Source organism: Nuphar pumila, chromosome 12 (genome assembly GCF_984573655.1).
Source record: "Nuphar pumila chromosome 12, dmNupPumi1.hap1.1, whole genome shotgun sequence".
In the NCBI taxonomy this organism is placed as follows: Eukaryota; Viridiplantae; Streptophyta; class Magnoliopsida; order Nymphaeales; family Nymphaeaceae; genus Nuphar; species Nuphar pumila.
In genome coordinates this window covers 43158697-43178900 of record NC_143260.1, presented here as the reverse complement: position 1 = coordinate 43178900, position 20204 = coordinate 43158697, and the positions used below count along the sequence as shown (strand labels likewise).

Genomic DNA, 20204 nt, shown 5'->3' with positions numbered 1-20204 from the left:
AAATGGAACAACTATAAACAAAGGAGGATTACTACCCACACCAGCTGGAGGAGGCCTTGGCTCAGGTAGTGTACCACGAGGGGGACGCGTTGCTACTTGTTTTCTATGCAACAAGCGGGGATATGTTAAAGCAAATTGCTGGTACAACCCTCAGAACCGGAACAAAACAGGGAGGCCAGGGCAGAGGGCAACTCAGACGTTTGCACGTACTCCTCAAGGACAGGTTCTTCCACAGGACGTACAAAATATCCTTATGACTACTTTCAATCAGATGAACTTGCGTCAAAATGATGATGGTATATGGTATATTGATTCAGGGGCAGTAGCACATGTTACTTCTGATGCAGGTAAATTTTCTCACTTGACTCCTTACACTGGAAATGGCACTATAGTCATAGGAGATGGATCTCACCACCCCATCTCTTACACTAGAAATGTCTCCCTTCCTTTGCCCTGAATCTCAATTACCCTTGTCAAATGTCTTACTCACACCTGCTATTCAAAAGAATATTCTATCTGTGTCTAAATCTGTTTATCTTAAGGATCTTCACACCAAGAAGACGCTCGCTAAAGGTGAACGGTGCGGGAACATGTACGTCTTTGAAGAATCTCATGTGCCTTTGAAGACGTCGTCTTCCGTAGCCGTGGCTTCTTCAGCTCCTTCCTTTCCAACATTTTTTAGTTGATCCACAGATCATAGTTCTTCATCTAGAGTCTTGAAACTTAATAAGCCAAACTTATGGCATCTTCGTTTGGGTCATTGTAGTCAAGTTTTTCTTGACAAGTTGTCTGCTAAAGGTCTAATACCCGCAGTCAGTTTAGAGTCAAAATGTCCAAGTTGTCATTTATGCAAAAGTCATGTACTTTCTTTTTATAGTATCAATAAAAGAGCAACAAAGCCTTTTGAGATTATATGCTCAGATGTTTGGGGTCTTGCGCCCACTGCCTCTCTTTCTGGATCTCGATACTATGTACTCTTTCTTGATTCTTACACTCGTTTTAGTTGGATTTACTTCATGAAAAACAAACATGAAGTTTTCAAGTTGTTCAAACAGTTTCATGCACTAGTCCAAAACTAATTCAATACCAATGTTGTATATTTCCAGTGTGATGGGGGGAGAATACATATCCCATGATTTTAGTGAATATTTGAAGGAGCATGGCATTACACGTAACATTTCTTGCCCTCACACCCCTCAACAAAATGGAGTAGCTGAGAGAAAACATAGGCATATTGTTGAGACAGCCTTAAGCATGATGCACACTATGGGTATTCCCTTCTCTCTTTGGACCGAGGCTTTCCATACAGCTGTTTACGTTATCAACAGGTTGCCCATGACCATCCTTGAAGATAATTCTCCATATTTTGTTCTTTATAATTGCCATCCATCATATGAAGAACTACATCCTTTTGGTTGTGTATGTTATGTTCACATTGATCATTCATTGAGAAATAAGTTTCAAGACAAAGTTGTACAGTGTAAGTTTCTTGGGTATGCAGATGACTATAAGGGATACAGGTGTTATGATCCTCATACAAGCAAAATTCGGGTATCTAGAAATGTTGTTTTTGATGATGAAAATTTTGACACTCTGGATTCATCTTCCACAGATACACAGGACAGTTATGATCCTTGGCTCAGTGACTCCTTTTTATATGACTCGTTGCCATATGAGGTTTCATCTTCATTGACAGATAATGAACCCTATACTTTCGATGTGGAACTGCATATGGAAGACATTCCTCCTACAACAACATCCTCACGTTTTTCTGGCCTTGTTTATTCTCGTAGAGCTCATCCAGTCAATGATGAGACTCCTCTACGATGTTCCACTCGGATTAGACATCCTATAGATCGTTGGGTAAGTTATGACAATTTCTCTTTGGATTTTCAAACATTTCTAACCAGAGTGTTCAAAGAAACAAAACCTTCCTCCTTTCATGATGTTGTACATTCCCGTGCCTGGGTAGAGGCGATGAATGAGGAAATGGAAGCATTGCATGAATGCAATACATGGGAAATTGTACCAAGGCCAGATAACAAGAATGTTGTAGGATCCAAATGGGTGTACAAAATCAAGCACAAACCGGATGGCAGTGTTGAGCGCTATAAAGCTCGTCTGGTCGCACAAGGCTTCACACAGCAGTATGGGCAGGACTACGATGAAACGTTCAGCCCAATAGTAAAATTAGGCACCGTCAGGATTATCATTGCATTGGCGTTACAACATGGATGGTCACTCAGTGAACTTGATGTTAAAAATGCCTTTTTGCATGGTGAACTAAAGGAAGAAGTTTACATGGAGCAGCCACCTGGTTATAGTATGCATGATTCATCCAATTGGGTATGTAAACTTCGACGCTCTCTTTATGGCTTGAAACAAGCTTCTCGATCTTGGTTTGAGAGTTTTTCCACGGAGATCCAGCACCATGGGTTCACTAAAAGTGTTCTAGATCATTCATTGTTCATATTCAAAAGTGATTCAGCTATTGTTTGGGTGCTTATATATGTTGATGACATCATTATTACCGGGAGTGATGAGGTTCACATATCTTGGGTTAAGTCTATGCTGATGGCTAAATTCAAGATGAAAGACTTGGGTCCCTTGCGATATTTTTTGGGTGTGGAAGTTGATAGTCGACATGAAACTATTACATTGAGCCAACATAAGTACACCATTGATATTTTACTTGCTTCAGGGATGGAGAAATGTAAACCAATTAGCACACCTTGCCTTCTAAATCATAAGCTAAGTGCTAAAGAAGGCACTACTTATCATGATCCTACTTTGTATCGTCGAGTTATAGGGATGTTACAATACTTAACATTCACTAGGCCTGACATAGCATACTTTGTCAATCAGGCTTCACAGTTTATGCATGCTCCTACAGATGTACATATGGAAGGAGTAAAAAGGATCCTTCAGTATTTAAAGGGTACGATTGGAGATGACTTGATATACACCAAGGACACAGCTTATATGTCAGGGCATCGACTATTCACCTACACAGACGCGGATTGGGCGGGTGATCCTGACGAGCAAAGATCAGTTTCGGGGTATTGCATTCTTATCGGCAATAATATTGTAACATGGAGTAGCAAGAAGCAAAAGGCAGTGGCGCGATCAAGTACTGAAGCAGAATATCGTGCAATGGCAGCGGGAACAACCGATGTTACATGGGTGAGACATCTACTGCAGGAATTACAAGAACCAATCTCGTCCTCTATGCTTCTTTGCGATAATCAAAGTGCTATTAATATTGCCGTCAATCCCATCCTTCATTGTCGTACAAAGCATATCGAAATCGATCAACATTTTGTTAGGCAAAAGGTGGAAGAAAAAGAAATTGAACCTGCATATGTTCGGTCAGATATGCAAGTTGCTGACATCTTTACCAAGGGATTATCCACTCATCAGTTTTGGGCACTAAAAGGCAAGTTGAGCATGATCAAAGACCATACTCAACTTGAGGGAGGCTGTTAGTTTTAGATCTTGGATCCGACCCACACCACATTCCAAGATCCATCTTGGGATGCGTGGGCGGTGGCATGTTTGTAATTTGTTTTTACTTCTTGTGTAAAGTCATACTATGTACAACACTTATAAATATTAACTGAAAGAGGGAAAACCCTATTGTCGCCGACCCCTCTCTTCTCTCTTTTCTCTTTACCTCATCTCTAACCCTTGCAGGTGAATATTTCTGACACCGCTGACCCCTTCTTCCCTCTCTTCTACCGCCTGTGACCACCATGCCTGGCGATAGCAGCCGACGATGATGGTGCCACCAACCTTTTGTTTCCTCTTCTCTGTACCCTCCCGCCATCCGGAGCCTTTCTCATTGTTTTCACCGAAACCCCGACGCCGGTGGTTCCCAGGTAACCCCCCCCCCTCTCTTTCTTCTTGTTTGTCTTGTCGACAGAGGGCTCCGTCCCCCTGCCGTTTGCCTTGTCAACAGAGGGCTCCGCTCGCCCTATCCCTCTTGTTTTGTCGGCAGGGGGCTTCACCCTCCTGCCGTTTGCCTTGTCGACAGGGGGCTTCGCTCCCCCTGTCCCTCTTGTTTTGCTGGCAGGGGGTCTCTCTCCCTTGCCTTTTGCCTTGTTCGGTCGACAGGAGGTCGAAGCCCCCTGCCATCACCTCTGTTTGACAGGGGGCTCCGCCCCCTGTTCCTCTCTCTCTTTCTTTTCTTGTGTTTTGCTTTGCAGGCAAAGGCCCGTCCCCTGTCTCTGTTTCTTCTTGCAGGACAGGTCAGAGCCGCCGTCGCTACTGTACTTTTCGCAGAAATGGCAGAAGGTCGTGCCCCCTAGCACTCTCTGTTGTTCGGCATGAGGGGAGCAAGGCCCCCTGCCTTGATCTTGTTGTCGGCAGGGGAAGAGCCCTTGCCTATCTCGTTTCCAGTAGGGGTTGCCCTGTCCTGTTTCCTGTTGAGGCAGGTTCGGCAGGGAGCCTCAGCTCCCTCCCCTGCCTTTTCTGTCCTGGCAGGCAGGGAGCATGAGCTCCCTGCCTCTGTGAATTTTTGTCGACAAGAGTGAGGCACCTGCCTCCTGCACCCTTGCAAGCAGGGTGCAGTGCCTCTGCATCTCTGAAGTCTGGGAGAAGGCTTCCTTGCCTTTGCCACCGTTTGTCACCCGCATCCAATAGGCCCTGACAAGGGCCCTTTACTGTTCCAGCTGCTTTGCTGCCCCTGTTTCTGCTTCTTTCACGCCAGGACAGCGGCAACACCCCTGACCTCTCTACCTTTCTTACTGAGATAGCATGTTGACGTCTCATTTTTGCAGCTCGTATGACAGATCCTGCTCGCGGTCCACAACCCGAGTCGTCAATTGCTTACACCTGCAGACGCAAGCAAACTTGCAACTCCCCAAGGTAGGCGAAGATTGCACGGAGGACTTGAATAATTGAATTGAGTTCAATTAACTAAAAAGGATAATTAAATAAATATATATGCATATATATATTTATACGAGTACGCATTTAACTCAAGGACGCGGTTTCACAATCCTTATCCTTTACTTTCTATCAGTCTTTACTTTGCCGTCGTGCTTTGCGTCCAGGCTCTTGCTTTTGCAAATGTTTCGTTATTGCCTTGCCATTACAGATGACGCTCAGGTTTTCGCTCATTGCGCGTGCTATAAAGGTATCCTCGTGGAGGATGCAAGGGGCATTTACCACTCTCCCTCTTGCGACAAGAGTTGAATCGGAAGCTTAACGATACATCATCGTCTAAGGAAAGGGATCCCTAGCAGGGATCCTGGCTTTTCGAGTGAACAGTCCTGCAAAGTAGACTTGAGATTTTAAGGAGCTGCGCAAAAGCATCAAAGATTGCCCAAATCGAAGTATTTGGAAGAATGTGTTTTGGCTGGTTTTGTTCACCTATTCGACATATCTCGGGTAACCCCGAATTCGAGCTCGAGCAAACTTCTTAGCGGCGGTTCTGTTGAGAAACCCGTATCCCGTCTATCGAAGTTGGTATCGAGTCATGCGAAGCATGTAGATACCCCGATAGCGGATGAGATTCTAAAAAATCACATGCCAAATGTTGGCACAAGCTGTTGGTTGTTTCAAAAGATAAGTAATGTCAAAAGTAAAGTTTGAGAAACATTACATCTTTGTGAAACACTTTTGTTGAGGCTCCTATTGAGGAACTATACCCTTTTCATCCTAGAGTACTTATACTTGTGTACTACACGCTAGTACTGCGATGATCGAATGAGACAGTCGTACGACCTCGAATAGTGCTAAATGCACAATATTGTAATAACATAAAATGGTGACTATTGGCCTTCACAGGCAAGATGTTTGAGTGGTTTAAAGACCACAACATTAGAATGGGTCGTTAATTAAGCAACACCTAACGCACCCATTCGCTTCTTGTAGTCTGTCAAGGGAGAGGACAGAGCGGTACAAAACTCCACTGGACAGGTTGTTAACAACCACCCCACAGGCAAAGATCTGACCTCCCCAGTCATTGGAGTTAGGGGAATGGACTACCAGACATTATCCTAGGTGGTAGATCCCATGGACTTCTGCAGAAGTTGGATGCATCAGTTGCCAAGTACCTGCCTTTGGGGAATCCTCTCTCTGCTAAAGTCGTCCCCTTAGGAGCGGACTCAACTAGCTATTCGGGTTATTGAAAATACATAGAATAATAGACGCCCGAACTAGTCTCAGTTGTTTCTACGATTTGTCTGTGCATACCCGCAGGCCAGTAATATCGAAACATAAAGTCTGTTCACACTGGTTGATGGGTCATAAGACTTTCGTGTATTTTGGATACGTATTTTTTGTCAAGTAAAAGCTTATCGATGAAATTACGTATGACTTTGGTGTCTCCGAACTTCTTATGATTATGGTGCTTATGTAGGTAAATGACACGTCACGCCTACATAGTTGTATTATAGAAGATTGCATTATGATTGTTTGTGTGAATATATCCTACTTGTATAACATGATTGATAAGTATCATGAATATTTGATTAAAATGTCTTGAAGATATGTGCGTGAGTTACACGCTAGAAAGGTCGAATGTGATGTGCTTTGAGATAAGAATCGTGAATGCATATGATGATGCAATGATCTGAATATTTGCACATATAACTTGAATCTTATGTAAATTTATTGAACTACGTAGGAGTTACATATGTTGAAGTTTAGTTGATTCATATTATGTAATCTGTGTGTTCTCATGTGTATAGAATTCATGCTTTGTTTATGCATGCTTTGATGTCCCATTTGATGAATGCAATGTTCTTGGTGGCAATGATACGATGCGTAGTATTATATGCTTTTGTATGGTGTGATTGAAATGCCACATGATAAGAAATATTGAAAGCATGCGATAAATGTTCATGGTTCATAGAACCTTATTGGTGGAATGTGTTGTCTTGTGATTTGTTTTACCAGGTGAAGTGATATGATGCACATCACTGATATGTATACTTGTGCCTATATTGGTGGCTATTGACCCCAAGAGCGGTCAATTGTTCGGAGCAGTCGATTGTATTGATGCATGTATCATTGTGTATCGTATCTGTTGAGGACCTGATCTCCAAAGGATTATCTGCAAGGGTATGTATGATTAAGATCTGGTAACCGGCTAGAGTGGTAGATTCTCTATGAGGATGTACACTGTCCACGAGTGGGTAGCTGCAAAGACGGTGAACTCTTGTGAGGAAGTGTATGGTCCAAGAGCAAGTATACCATCTAAGGCGGTAATTCCTTGTGAAGTTGTACATTTCCCAAACCGGGTGATCCGGCATTGATCTTGTTAATCATAATAGTGGCTATCGACCCTAAGAGCGGTCATTTGTGTTGATGCGTGTATCGCAATAATTTTCATTGAATATGGCATTTGTTGAGGACCGGGTTCCCAAAGGATTCTTTATGAGGGTCTGGCGATCCGACTAGATCGGTAGAATCTCTATGAGGATGTACATTGTCCAAGAGCGGGTAACCGCAAAGACAGTGAACTCCTGTGAGAAAGTGTATTGTCCAAGACCAGGTATACCATCTAGGGCGATAATTCCTTGTGAGGTCGTACATTTCCCAGACCAGGCGATCCGACGTGGAACTTGTGATTTTGTTTACCATAAAAAGTTACGGTGAGCTGTGATGATCTTCTGAGATTGATTGAGATAGCCAGTTATAAATCTATAGTTTTGGCTTTCTGTTTTAACATGATTATATGTTGAACCCAAATGTGTGAATCAAATTTTTATTGATTTTAGATCATGTTTTGGACCTTCTATAGAAGGGTGGGTTTTTTCTGAGAAATTATGATGCCTTAAGCGAGTCATAACAGGTGACAGTTGGCTGCGTAAGGCCTTAAGAGATGCGAATAAATTAAGGTTATTCAGGACAAAGAGTTTGTTAGAAATAGTGAGAGCGACAAACGATGACCTGATAATGATTAAATGTAGAGATCCCGTTCAAGGAACGAAAACAAGCTTGTTGCGTGGTAGTTCACAGCTTACGATCAAATGAATCATCATGCTGCGTTTGACAGTTGTACCGTTTACTTGCTTTGGACTGCTTACTTGTTTAACTGCATGTCTGCTTTAAACTGCTTAGCATGCTGAATTAAATACTCTTAATTCAGTTTCCTGTAATCTCTCATGTGCACCTGCTAGTTTTTCGCGAAACTAACCCATTCTATGGGTACAGGTGATGATTAGGTACACCACGGGTGATGACACGATGGCTTCAAGACTTCTTTTTTCCTGCACTTAGCTCGCGTCCTGGACGTTTTTGAGTTTTGTCACGGATTTTTCTTTGGATATCCAAATTTTGTACTATTTGGAAACTTCTTTAAATGAAAGTAACTTTTCCAAGTGTTTTGCAAGTAACATATGTAGTGAGTTTTGGTTTTTTTAGCTACAGTGTCCAAAGTTGTCAGCTTGCCTTTCTAAATTCAATAAAAGAATTATTTGTCGCTGATTACATAAACAAACTCTAAAAGGAAAGAAATTTTCTTCTAGTCTCTTGCCTATTTTCTGAAAGGTTCGCAAGTTTGAAATTTTGGGGCGTTACAAAAAGTGTTTTTGTCTCTATGGGCATATATGATAGGATCTCTAGATGTTCTTTCATCGGAATGTTGGTGGGGGAGGTGAGTATAGTAAGATATTATTTTCCTTGGTCTCATTATCACTTAAGTCATTTTGAGTTGATTCATCATCACTAGTATCATCATTTCTGGATAGTAACTCAAACAGAAAAGAATAATCCACATTTTCATCATGAGGTTCATGACTTTCAAAGTCGCTAACATTTTTTGGAAAACTCACATTTCTGGATACATACAATTTGTCGTTTTTAACATCATAGCACCAAAACCCTTTTTGGGTTTCAAAATAACCAAGAAAAGCACACGTGATGGCTTTTGGGGAAAGCTTATCATTTTTGTTGGTAAGAACAAAACATTTACATCAAAAAACTCTTAATTTACTATAGTGAGGTTCTTTTGTGTATAATTTTTCAAAAGGAGAAATTTTATTCAAATTTTTAGATGGAAGCCTATTTGTGAGATAGACAGATTGTGAGAGTTGCCTCGGCCCAGAATTTTTTGGAATGTTTTGCGAGATAAGCAGAATTTGAGTTATTTCAATAATATGTCTATGTTTTTATTCGGCTAATCCATTTTATTGGGGTGTTTTTGGACAAGATTTTTGATGGAGAATGTCATAACTTTCAAGATAACTCTTGAATTCATTTGAAAGATATTCTCCTTCAGAATCAGTTCTAAGAATTTTTAACTTTCCATTGAATTGGTTTAAAATCATCATATGATAAGTTTTGAAAGTTATAAAAACTTCATGTTTATGCTTAAGAAAATATATCCAATAATACATAGTGTAATTGTCAACGAAGATCACACAATATGAAAATTCTCCTTTTGACACACAGGTGTCAGTCTCCATACATCAAAATGAACAGTTTTAAAAGGTCTTGTTGTAAACATGGATCTTTGATTGAAAGATAAACTTTTTATTTTTTTAAGAGTGCATTCAGTACATGTAAAATCACATTTACAGAGATGTTTAACAAAAGGTAAATAGGAAATTTTAACAATAATGGGATGTCCAAGTCTTTTGTGCCACACATAAATGTCTTTATTTTGGACGACATTACAAAATTGATTCTTGGGAATTTAGAGGAAGTCGACATAGTATAGATCTTCTCTCCTAAAGCCTTTCTCAATCAACCTCCAGGACCGGCGATCCTGTATCCAATATTTATTAGATGAAAATTTTATATCACATCCATAGTCCGAGAGTTGAGAGACCGAAAGCAAATTTAAGTTAAGTTTTGGTATGAATCTAATCTTTGGAATAAAAAAATCTTGTTTTTCAAAATTTTCAATTCTTTTAATTTCAAGAGATGTTTCATCCGCATTTGAGACGAAGGATGGAAAGGAATTTTTTGAATATTCGAAAAGAGAACAAATACTTGGGGTCATGAAATAATGCATCCGAATCTAAAAGCCAAGAGGTCTTACCGAGAGGAGAAAAGGTTGACATGCGGCTCCGAAAATTCCTCCTTTGAGAAGAGGTTGAAGAGCTTTCACAATTTGTTGTAGGGAGAGTGATCCATTGAAAGAGGATGGTCGTTCTTTTGGTTGAGTTGTGGTAGCCATGGCTAGCAACTTCTTCTACTTTGGGCAAATTGGCTTGATGTGTCACGACTCTTTACAAAAGTGGCAAACTAGTTTGCTATAGTCTCTTTTTCCACTTTGCCCATTTCCTCGATTTTGATTTTTAAAATGAGGAAGTTTGTAAGTTCTCAAATTATTACCCGGTCTTGAAACGGCGTTTACTCCTTCACTTTCTTCTTGATTAGAGGAGGTTGCAAGAATGCTTGGATTGTTTTTGCAAATGCCCATACTTGGATTGGATTGTTCATGTGGAATGACATGTGCGAGAGCAGTTTTCAGATGTTGAAGGAACGTCTTACGACTGCTCCTATTTTGGCATTACCTTCGGGTCAAGGCGGCTTTGTGATTTACACCGACGCTTCTGGGACAGGTTTGGGTTGCGTCTTAATGCAGAACGATAGAGTGATCGCCTATGCATCGCAGCAACTTAAAATACATGAGAAGAATTATCCGACTCATGATTTGGAGTTGGCAGCGGTGGTCTTCGCATTGAAAATATGGCAGCACTATTTGTATGGGGAGCGGTTCAAGGCTTTTACAGATCATAAGAGCCTAAAATATTTGTTCTCGCAGAAGGAGCTGAATATGAGGCAGCGACGTTGGCTGGAATTCCTCAAGGATTACGACTTTACCTTGTCCTACCACCCAGAAAAAGCGAACGTTGTGGCCGACGCTCTGAGCCACAAGTCTCCCAGTGTTTCCATTAATTTGTTATTTGCGGGGTGGAAGTTGATCGAGGATCTGATATCGTGGGAACCGTTTGCGGTCACTCCAGTTTCGATCAATCTTTCCAGCATGGTAGCTCAGCCTGAGCTATTGTCAAAGATCTTTGTCAGTCAGAAGACCGATGCGCAGTACGAAAAGCTGAAGGCTCTAGCGTAGCAGGCCGATGCCCCCTTCCGACTGAGTGAGGAAGGAGGTGTTTGGCGTAAGGATCGTCTCTGGGTGCCAGAAGATCCTATTTTGAGAGATGAGATTCTCGCTGAGGCCCACAAGTCCAAGTACACGATTCACCCGGGCGGCACAAAGATGTTCAAAGATTTGCAGCGCAGATATTGGTGGAATGGAATGAAGCGGGACGTAGCCGAGTACGTTTCAAAGTGCTTGACTTGCCAACAGGTTAAGATCGAGCACCAGCGACCAGGCGGAGTAATGCAGCAGATGAAGATTCCACAATGGAAGTGGGAGGACATCACGATGGACTTCATCGTTGGTTTGCCGGGGACGCGGAGGAAACACAATGCGATTTGGGTGATCGTGGATCGACTCACTAAATCGGCGCATTTCCTCCCTAAACGACTCAGTCAGTCGTTGGACAGCTTGGCAGACCTTTATGTCAGGGAGATTGTAAGATTGCACGGTGTCCCTGTGTCAATCATCTCTGATCGTGACCCGAGGTTCACCTCCAGGTTTTGGGGGCAGCTGCAGTTGGCCTTGGGCACAAAGCTAAAATTCAGCACTGCCTTCCACCCTCAGACCGATGGACAATCTGAATGCACGATTCAGACTTTGGAGGACATGCTGCGAGCGTGCATGTTAGACTGGAAGGGAGAATGGGACTCTCATACCGGGTTGGCAGAATTCGCGTACAATAATAGTTATCATGCGAGTATCGGCATGGCCCCGTACGAAGCCTTGTACGGGAAGCCTTGTCGATCACCTGTGTACTGGGATGAGGTTGGTGAACGGATGCTAGATGCACCTATAGTGCTACAGCACTATACTCAGCAAGTGCAGATGATCAGGGAACGTCTGCGTACCGCGCAAAGTCGGCAGAAGTGTTATGCCGATCGTCGACGTAGAGAGCTAGTGTTCTCAACGGGAGATATGGTTTTTGTTAAGGTATCTCCTACAAAAAGCGTTTTCCAGTTCGGGAAGAAGGGAAAGCTGAGTTCGCGATTCGTCGGACCTTTTGAGATCCTAGATCGGATCGGCGAGGCGGCTTACCGCGTTGCGCTGCCTCCTCAGTACGCTCAGATCCACAACGTCTTTCACGTATCTATGCTGAGAAGATACGTTCACGACCCATCGCACATCATTCATTATGATGATGTGGATATCCAAAGAGACTTGACGTTCGAGGAAAGACCCGTGGCAATCGTTGATCGTCGAGACCAAGTGCTGAGATCGAAGACGATTTCTCTTGTAAAAGTACGTTGGCAACACCATGGAATTAATGAATGTACATGGGAGCCTGAGTCTGATGTCAGGGATAAATACCCTGACTTGTATTTTGACCAAATTATGCAATAGAAATTTCGCGGACGAAATTATTTTAAGGAGGGTAGGATGTAGCGAAAAAAAATTAATTATGTTTTGGTTCGGGCCGGATCCGGACAAGACCCGGACCCGACCCAGACCACCGCCTCTCGCCTGCCTTTTAAGACAGCGAGGCAGGGGGAGGGGGGGGGGGTTATGAAACCCCCTCACCGCCTCTCACCCTCTCGTCTCTTCCCGACTCTCTCCCTCTCGCACGTCCTTTGTCGCCGACGCAGGTGACCCGCGGCCATCGGCGACACGCGTACTCCGGCGGGTTTCTCTTCGACAGCCTCCCCAGGTACGTTCTTCCTCTTCTCCTCTTTTCGACTCTCTTTCTCTCTCTCATTCCTTCCCCCTCGTTTCTCTGTTACGCAGAGAGGGGAGGGTTGAGCCTCCTCCCTGCTTTCGTACGGCAGGGGAGGGGCGGAGCCTCCTCCCTACTTCCGTACGGCAGGCGAGGGTCGAGCCCCTCTTCCCTGCTTCTGTACGGCAGGGAAGGGGCCGAGCCCTCTTCCCTGTTCTCTGCTACGGCAGGGGAGGGGTCGAGCCCCTCCTCCCTGCCCCTTTTAGTTGCGCCAGCAGGGGCCTACCCCTGCCTTTCCTTTGCCAGCAGGGGCCTATGGCCCCTACCTTTCTTTTTGTCAGCAGGGGCCTATGGCCCCTACCTTTCGTTTGCCAGCAGGAGCCTATGGGCCCTGCCTTCCTTATTGCCAGCAGGGGCCATAGGCCCCTGCCTTTCTTTTTGCCAGCACGGACCATCGACCCCTGCCTTTCTGTTTGCCAACAGGGGCCATCGGCCCCTGCCTTTTTGTTCGCCAGCAGGGGCCATCGGCCCCTACCTTTCTGTTTGCCAACAGGGGTCATCGGCCCCTGCCTTTTTGTTCGCCAGCAGGGGCCATCGGCCCCTGCCTTTTTGTTTGCCAGTAGGGGCCGATGCCCCCCTACCCCTTTGTGCGCGAGCCTATACCCTTGATCGACAGGCCCAGGGGAATCTTTGACAGCTACATCGCAATGGGGACAAATCATTACAATTGTTGGTCTCCAACGAGGAATTCCTAGTAAACGTGAGTCATCTGCTCGCATTGACTACATCCCTCTTTAGGCGGCAAGGCCCATTTGGCCCTGCCCCATCCTTTTTTTCGAGTCATTTGAGACAGTTGGCCCCAGCCCTATGTATCGGAGAAGTTGAGTCTTTGCCTTGCTTTTGCTTTTGCTTTTGTCTGGGTTTGCATGTTAATATCGCATATTTTCAGCTACGACGGATCTCACTCGCGCTCCGCGACCCGAGCCGTCAATCGTGTACGTCCGCAGACGTCAGCAAGCTCGTAACCCTCCAAGGTAGGGAAAGATTTCATGGAAGACTTGGATAATTGAATTAAGTTCAATTAAACTAAAAACGGCCATTAAATGAATATATATATATATATATACAAATATATATATTTATATACGAGTACGCACTTCACTCAAGGATGCAGTTTCGCAATCCTTGCTCTTTACCTTCTATCAGTTTTTACCTGCCGTCACGCATCGTGACGAGATTTAGCGTTGCACTTCTGCTTACTGCCTTTACCTTGCCGTCGCGGTTTGCGCCTAGGCTCTTGCTTTTGCATATGTGTTGGTATTGTCTTGCCATTGCAGTTGACGCGCAGGTTCTTGCTCTTCGCGTATGCCTTAAAGGCATTCTCGTGGAGGATGCAAGGAGCATTTACCACTCCCCCACTAGCGACAAGAGTTTAGTCGGGAGCGAGCGAACTTCTTAGTGGGTGTTCTGTTGAGAAACCTGTATCCGTCTATCGAGGCCGGTATCGAGTCATGCGAGACATGTAGATACCCCGATAGCGAATGTGATTCGAGATAATCACATGCATAATGTTGGCACGAGGTACTGTTGTTTCAAAAGATAAAGTAAAGTAGATAAACTTTACATCTTTGTGAAACACTCCTGTTGAGGCTTCTATTGAGGAGCTATACCCCCTTCATCCTAGAGTACTTGTAGTCGTGCACGACACGTCTAGTACTGCGATGATCGGATGAGACGGTCGTGCGACCTCGAACAGTGCTAAAGGCACAATGCTGTAATCACATAAATGGCCTCACATTCGCCTTCACAAGCAAGATGCTCGAGTGGTTTGAAGACCACAGCATAGGATGGGTCGTTAGTTAAGCAACCCCTAACGCACCCATTCGCTTCTGGTTGTTCTGTCAAGGGAGAGGACAGAGCGGTACAAAAACTCCAATGGACAGGTTGTTAACAACCACCCTACGAGCAATGATCCGGCTTCCCCAGTCATTGGAGTTAGGGGAAAGGGGCTACAATAGTTAGCTCAACACTTCTGCAGAAGTTGGATGCATCCGTGGCACTGCTTTTCAGCCTCTGAGGAATCCTCTCTCGGCTAAAGCCGTGCCCTTTGGATCGGACTCAACTAGCTATTCGGGTTATTGAAAATACATAGAATAACAGACGCCCGAACTAGTCTCATTTGTTTCTACGTTTTGCCTGCGCGTACCCGCAGGCCAATAATATCAGAACATAAAGTCTGTTCACATTGGTTGTTGGGTCGTGAGACTCGCTTGCACTACTGACTCGCTTGCACTACTGATTCGCTTGCACTACTGACTCGTTTGCACTACTGATTCGCTTGCACTACCAATTCGCTTGCACTACTGACTCGTTTGCACTACTGATTCGCTTGCACTACCGATTCGTTTGCACTACTGACTCGCTTGCACTACTTATTCGCTTGCACTACTTGTTCGATTGTACTACTTACGCGGTTGCACTAGTTGTCTGCGTGCATTGCTACCTGTTTAACTGCATATCTGCTTTAAACTGCGTAACCTACTGAATTAAATTTACATAATTCAGTTCCTTGTAGTCTCTCTTGTGCCCCTACTAGTTTTTCGCGAAACTAACCCATTCTATGGGTACAGGTGATGATTAGGTACACAACAAGCGATGACGCGATGACAAGATGGCTCCAAGACGTCCTTCTTCCTGCTCTTAGCTCGCGTCCTGTTGTTTGGGTTTTTTTGTAACGGATTTTCCTTGGGATATCCGACTTTTGTACTATTTGGAGAACTTCTTAAATGAAAGCGGTTCTTTTCCAAGTGTTTGCAAGTAACATGGGTTGTGCGTTTTGGTTCTTTTAGCTAATGCACCCAAAGTTGTCAGCTTGCCTTTCTGAAATTAACAAAAATATAGTCTTCCGCTGATTTGGTAAAGATAAAGAGATTCCATTTTAGTCTCTTGTCTGTTTTTCTAAAAGGTTTGAAAGTTTGAAATTTTGGGGCGTTACAGACTAACAGGAAACTGAATTAAGTACATTTAATTCAGTAGGCTACGTAGTTTAAAGCAGACAAGAAGTTAAACACGTAAGCAATGCAAGCAGGTGAATAGTGCAAACACGTAAGTAGTACAAGTGAATCAGCAGTGCAAGCGAGTAAGTAGTGCAAGCGAGTCAGCAGTACAAGCGCGTCAGCAGTGCAAATGCGTAAGTAGTGCAAACAGTAAGCAGTTCAAAGCAAGTAAGCAGTGCAACTAACTAACGCAGCATACGATCCATTTGATCGTAGGCTGTGAACTACTACGCAACAAGCTTGTCCTCGTTCCTAGAACGAGGTCTCTGCATCTCATCACCATGAGGACATCGTTTGTCACTCACTACTTCTAACCAACGCTGTCCTGAACGACCTTAATCTATCATCATCTCTCAAAGTCTTACGCGGCTAACCGTCACCGGTTATGACGCACTAAGGCGTCATACTATCTCAGAAAAGCTCACCCTTCCGTAGAAGGTCCAAAACATGATCACTAACTCAAATCGCTAATGATCTGATTCTCACACCTGAGTCATGCATGTAATCATGCTAAAACAGAAAGAAAAGCTCACCCTTTCGTAGAAGGTCCAAAACATGATCACTAACTCAAATCGCTAACGATCTGATTCTCACACCTGAGTCATGCATGTAATCATGCTAAAAGAGAAAGCCAAAACTATGAATTCATAGTTGGCTATCACAAACAATCTCAGGAGATCGTCACAGCTCACCATAACTTTTTATGGTAAGCAAAAACACAAGATCCACGTCGGATGGCTCGGTCCGAGAGATATACGACCAGACAAGGAATTCCCGCCCTAGAGGGTATACCTGATCTTGGACCCTACACTTCCTCACAGGAGTTCACCGTCTTTATAGCTACCCGTTCGTGGACAGTGTACATTCTCACAGAGATCTCCCACTCTAGCCGGGTCACCCGATCTAGGAAATGTATAACCTCACAGCGAAACCTTTGGGAAACTGATCCCCAACATATGCCATACAACAACAACAACAACAACAACAACTACGCCTTCATCCCAAAACAATTGGGGTCAGCGATATGAACCAAAAAAGAAATTCATTTTGGGTCTTCCACATGAATCCTTTTCCTCCAATCATTTCTATCCAACGCCATGTCCTCGGTGAGGTTCAAAGCATTCATATCCTTTCCTATCATCTCCATCCAAGTCTTCCTAGGCCTACCCCGACCTCTTTTAACTAATATATTTTCCCATTTCTCCAACCTTCTAACTGGAGCATCATTAGGCCTTCGCCGAATATGTCCAAACCACCGTAAACGATTCTCTCGCATCTTATTTTCAATGGGTGCAACACCTACCTTCTTACGTATCTCTTCGTTCCGAATCTTATCTTTTATTGTATTTCCACACATCCATCTAAGCATCCGCATCTCAGCTACACTCATTTTTTGAATATGATGTCTCTTGGCAGCCCAACATTCCGTACCATATAGTAAAGCGGGTCTAATAGTCGTCCTATAAAACTTTCCCTTCAACCGCAATGGCATTCTACGATCGCACAGCACTCCAGTAGCACTTTTCCATTTCATCCACCCAACCTTTATCCCCAACATATGCCATATCCAATGAAAATCAATGCGATACACACATCAACACAAAAGACCGCTCTTGGGGTCGATAGCTACTAATACAAACAACAAGATCGACGTCGGATCACCTGGTCTGGGAAATGTATAACCTCACAAGGAATTCCGTCCTAGATGGTATACCTGATCTTGGACCATACACTTCCTCACAGGAGTTCACCGTCCTTGCGGCTACCCGTTCGTGGACAGTGTACATCCTCACAGAGAATCTACCACTCTAGTCGGGTACCTGATCTTGATCATACACGCCCTCGCAGATAATCGTTTGGAGATCAGGTGCTCGACAGACACCCTACTCAGTGATACATGCATCAATAATTGACTGCTCTGAACCATTGATCGCCTCGGGGTCGGTAGCCACAATATGGGCGCAAGCACGCATATCAGCAATATGCATCGCATCACTTCACATAGAAGCATATAATCCTATGCATCGTGTTATTGCCACAAGGAATATTGCAATCCTCAAATAGGCCCTCAAAGCATGTGTAAACGACACACGAGAACTCGCAGATGTGGCAATTCAGTTGATTCTATGGGCGAAGGGTAACTAACTCTACCCGTCAGCCAAACAAAACAACTGAATAAGACAAGCACTCATAACAATGCTCGTAAAACATATAATTACCATAAAATGGCTCAGTCCATCAACAAGTAATTAAATTAATCTTAAGGCATAAACCATTATATCACAAGCCATTCATAAGCAATCATACGGCAACAGTTATACCACAATATGTAAGCAGCTTATAAGACAAGCGGCCGCATCAATCCTAGTTGCCACCAGTTCGTAGATTACGAGTTATATGCAATCACATCAATCATAAGAGATGCAAGCCAACAAGTGCTACGCTACAATAAGCACCAAACAGTTCGATGAAGGGATAAAGTAAGTCACATGCTAATATGTAGCAACTGGTATAATGTTATTATTATAAGCATTTAACTAGTATGAGAAACTCCTTATTACTCCGCAAAGAACTGCATAAGCAGTTTAACCAACTAGAGTAACGCCTTGACAGGCGTGCACAGCTCAACGAGTAGCATACAGAACTATCGAGCAAGCAAGAGAAGCAATAGTGCAAGCGAATCCGTAGTGCAAGCGAATCTCATGACTCAAATTACCAGTGTGAACAGACCTTATGTTTCGATAATTACGAACCAGCGGGTACGCGCAGGCAAAACGTAGAACCAACTGAGACTAGTTCGGGCGTCTGTTATTCTATGTATTTTTAATAACCCGAACAGCTAGTTGAGTTCGCTCCAAATGGACGGCTTTAGCCAAGAGAGGATTCCCTAAAGGAGGCTGTGCCACGGACGCATCCAACTTCTGCAGAAGTGTTGAGCTAACTATTGTAGCCCCTTTCCCCTAACTCCAATGACTGGGGAGGCCGGATCGTTGCCCGTAGGGTGGTTGTTAACAACCTGTTCATTGGAGTTTGTACCGCTCTGTCCTCTCCCTTGACAGCCACAAAGAAGCGAATAGGTACGTTAGGGGTTTGCTTAACTAACGACCCATTCTATGCTGTAGTCTTTAAACCACTCGAGCATCTTGCCTGTGAAGGCGAATGTGAGGCCATTTATGTGATTACAACATTTTGCATTTAGCGTTGTTCGAGGTCGCACGACCGTCTCATCCGATCATCGCAGTACTAGACGTGTCGTGCACGACTACAAGTACTCTAGGATGAAGGGGGTATAGCTCGTCAATAGAAGCCTCAACAGAAGTGTTTCACAAAGATGTAAAGTTTATCAACTTTACTCTATCTTTTGAAACAGCAGTACCTTGTGCCAACATTATGCATGTGATTATCTCGAATCACATCCGCTATCGGGGTATCTATATGTCTCGCATGACTCGATACCGGCCTCGATAGACGGGATACGGGTTTCTCAACAGAACACCCGCTAAGAAGTTCGCTCGAACCCCCAATTCGGGATCACCCGAGATATGCCAAAAAGGCTAGCAGAACCAGCCAGTCACATCCTTCCAAATGCTTCGATTTAGAGCAGTCTTTGATGTTTTTGCGCAGCTCCCTGAAATCTCAAGTCGACTCTGCAGGACTGCACACACGAAGAGCCAGGATCCTTGCGAGGTATCCCTCTCCTTAGACGAGGATGTGTCGCTCGCTCCCGACTGAACTCTTGTCGCAAGAGGGAGAGTGGCAAATGCCCCTTGCATCCTCCACGAGGATGCCTATAAGGCATACGCAAAGAGCAAGAACTTGCACGTCATCTACAATAGCAAGGCAATACCAACACATATGCAAAGGCAAGAGCCTAGGCGCAAAGCGCGACGGCAAAGTAAAGGCGGTAAGCAGAGCTATATATGGTTTGAAGCAGGCGTCTTGATCTTAGTTTGACAGTTTTTCTCTTGAAGTAGAAAAATATGGTTTTAGTAGATCTCTTTTTTATCATTCTCTTTTTATATTCAAATGCAAAGATATAGTTACCCTGTTACTGATATATGTAGATGACATTATCATTATAGGTAACTCTAATGAACGTATTGAGCAGGTCAAAGAGCTTCTGAACTACAGATTTAGGATGAAAGATATTGGTAAATTGCGGTATTTTCTTGGAGTTGAAGTTGACAGAACTATTGATGTAACGACCCCAACTCATACCCCTTAAAAACGCAGATTTTTTTTTAAACCATAGTGAAAATATTCCTAAAGACTCGGGGCCTTTACAGTTCTACTCATAGTTGAAAAACTAAACAAACCACCAGGGACATTATATTTATCATTCACATTATAGCAAGCGAATTTTATTAATTAAGTAATAATGGTCTCGAGACAATTGCATAAAAAAATCAGAGTGCATAGACAATTAAATGTAAAG

General features: G+C 43.7%; 1 protein-coding gene across 3 annotated transcripts in view; it reads right to left on the bottom strand.

Moving 5' to 3' along the window:
- LOC149820846 (Pseudouridine synthase family protein) overlaps positions 1–20204 on the bottom strand; it is a 134030-nt gene that overhangs the window by 28715 nt on the left and 85111 nt on the right. The window lies entirely within an intron of this gene.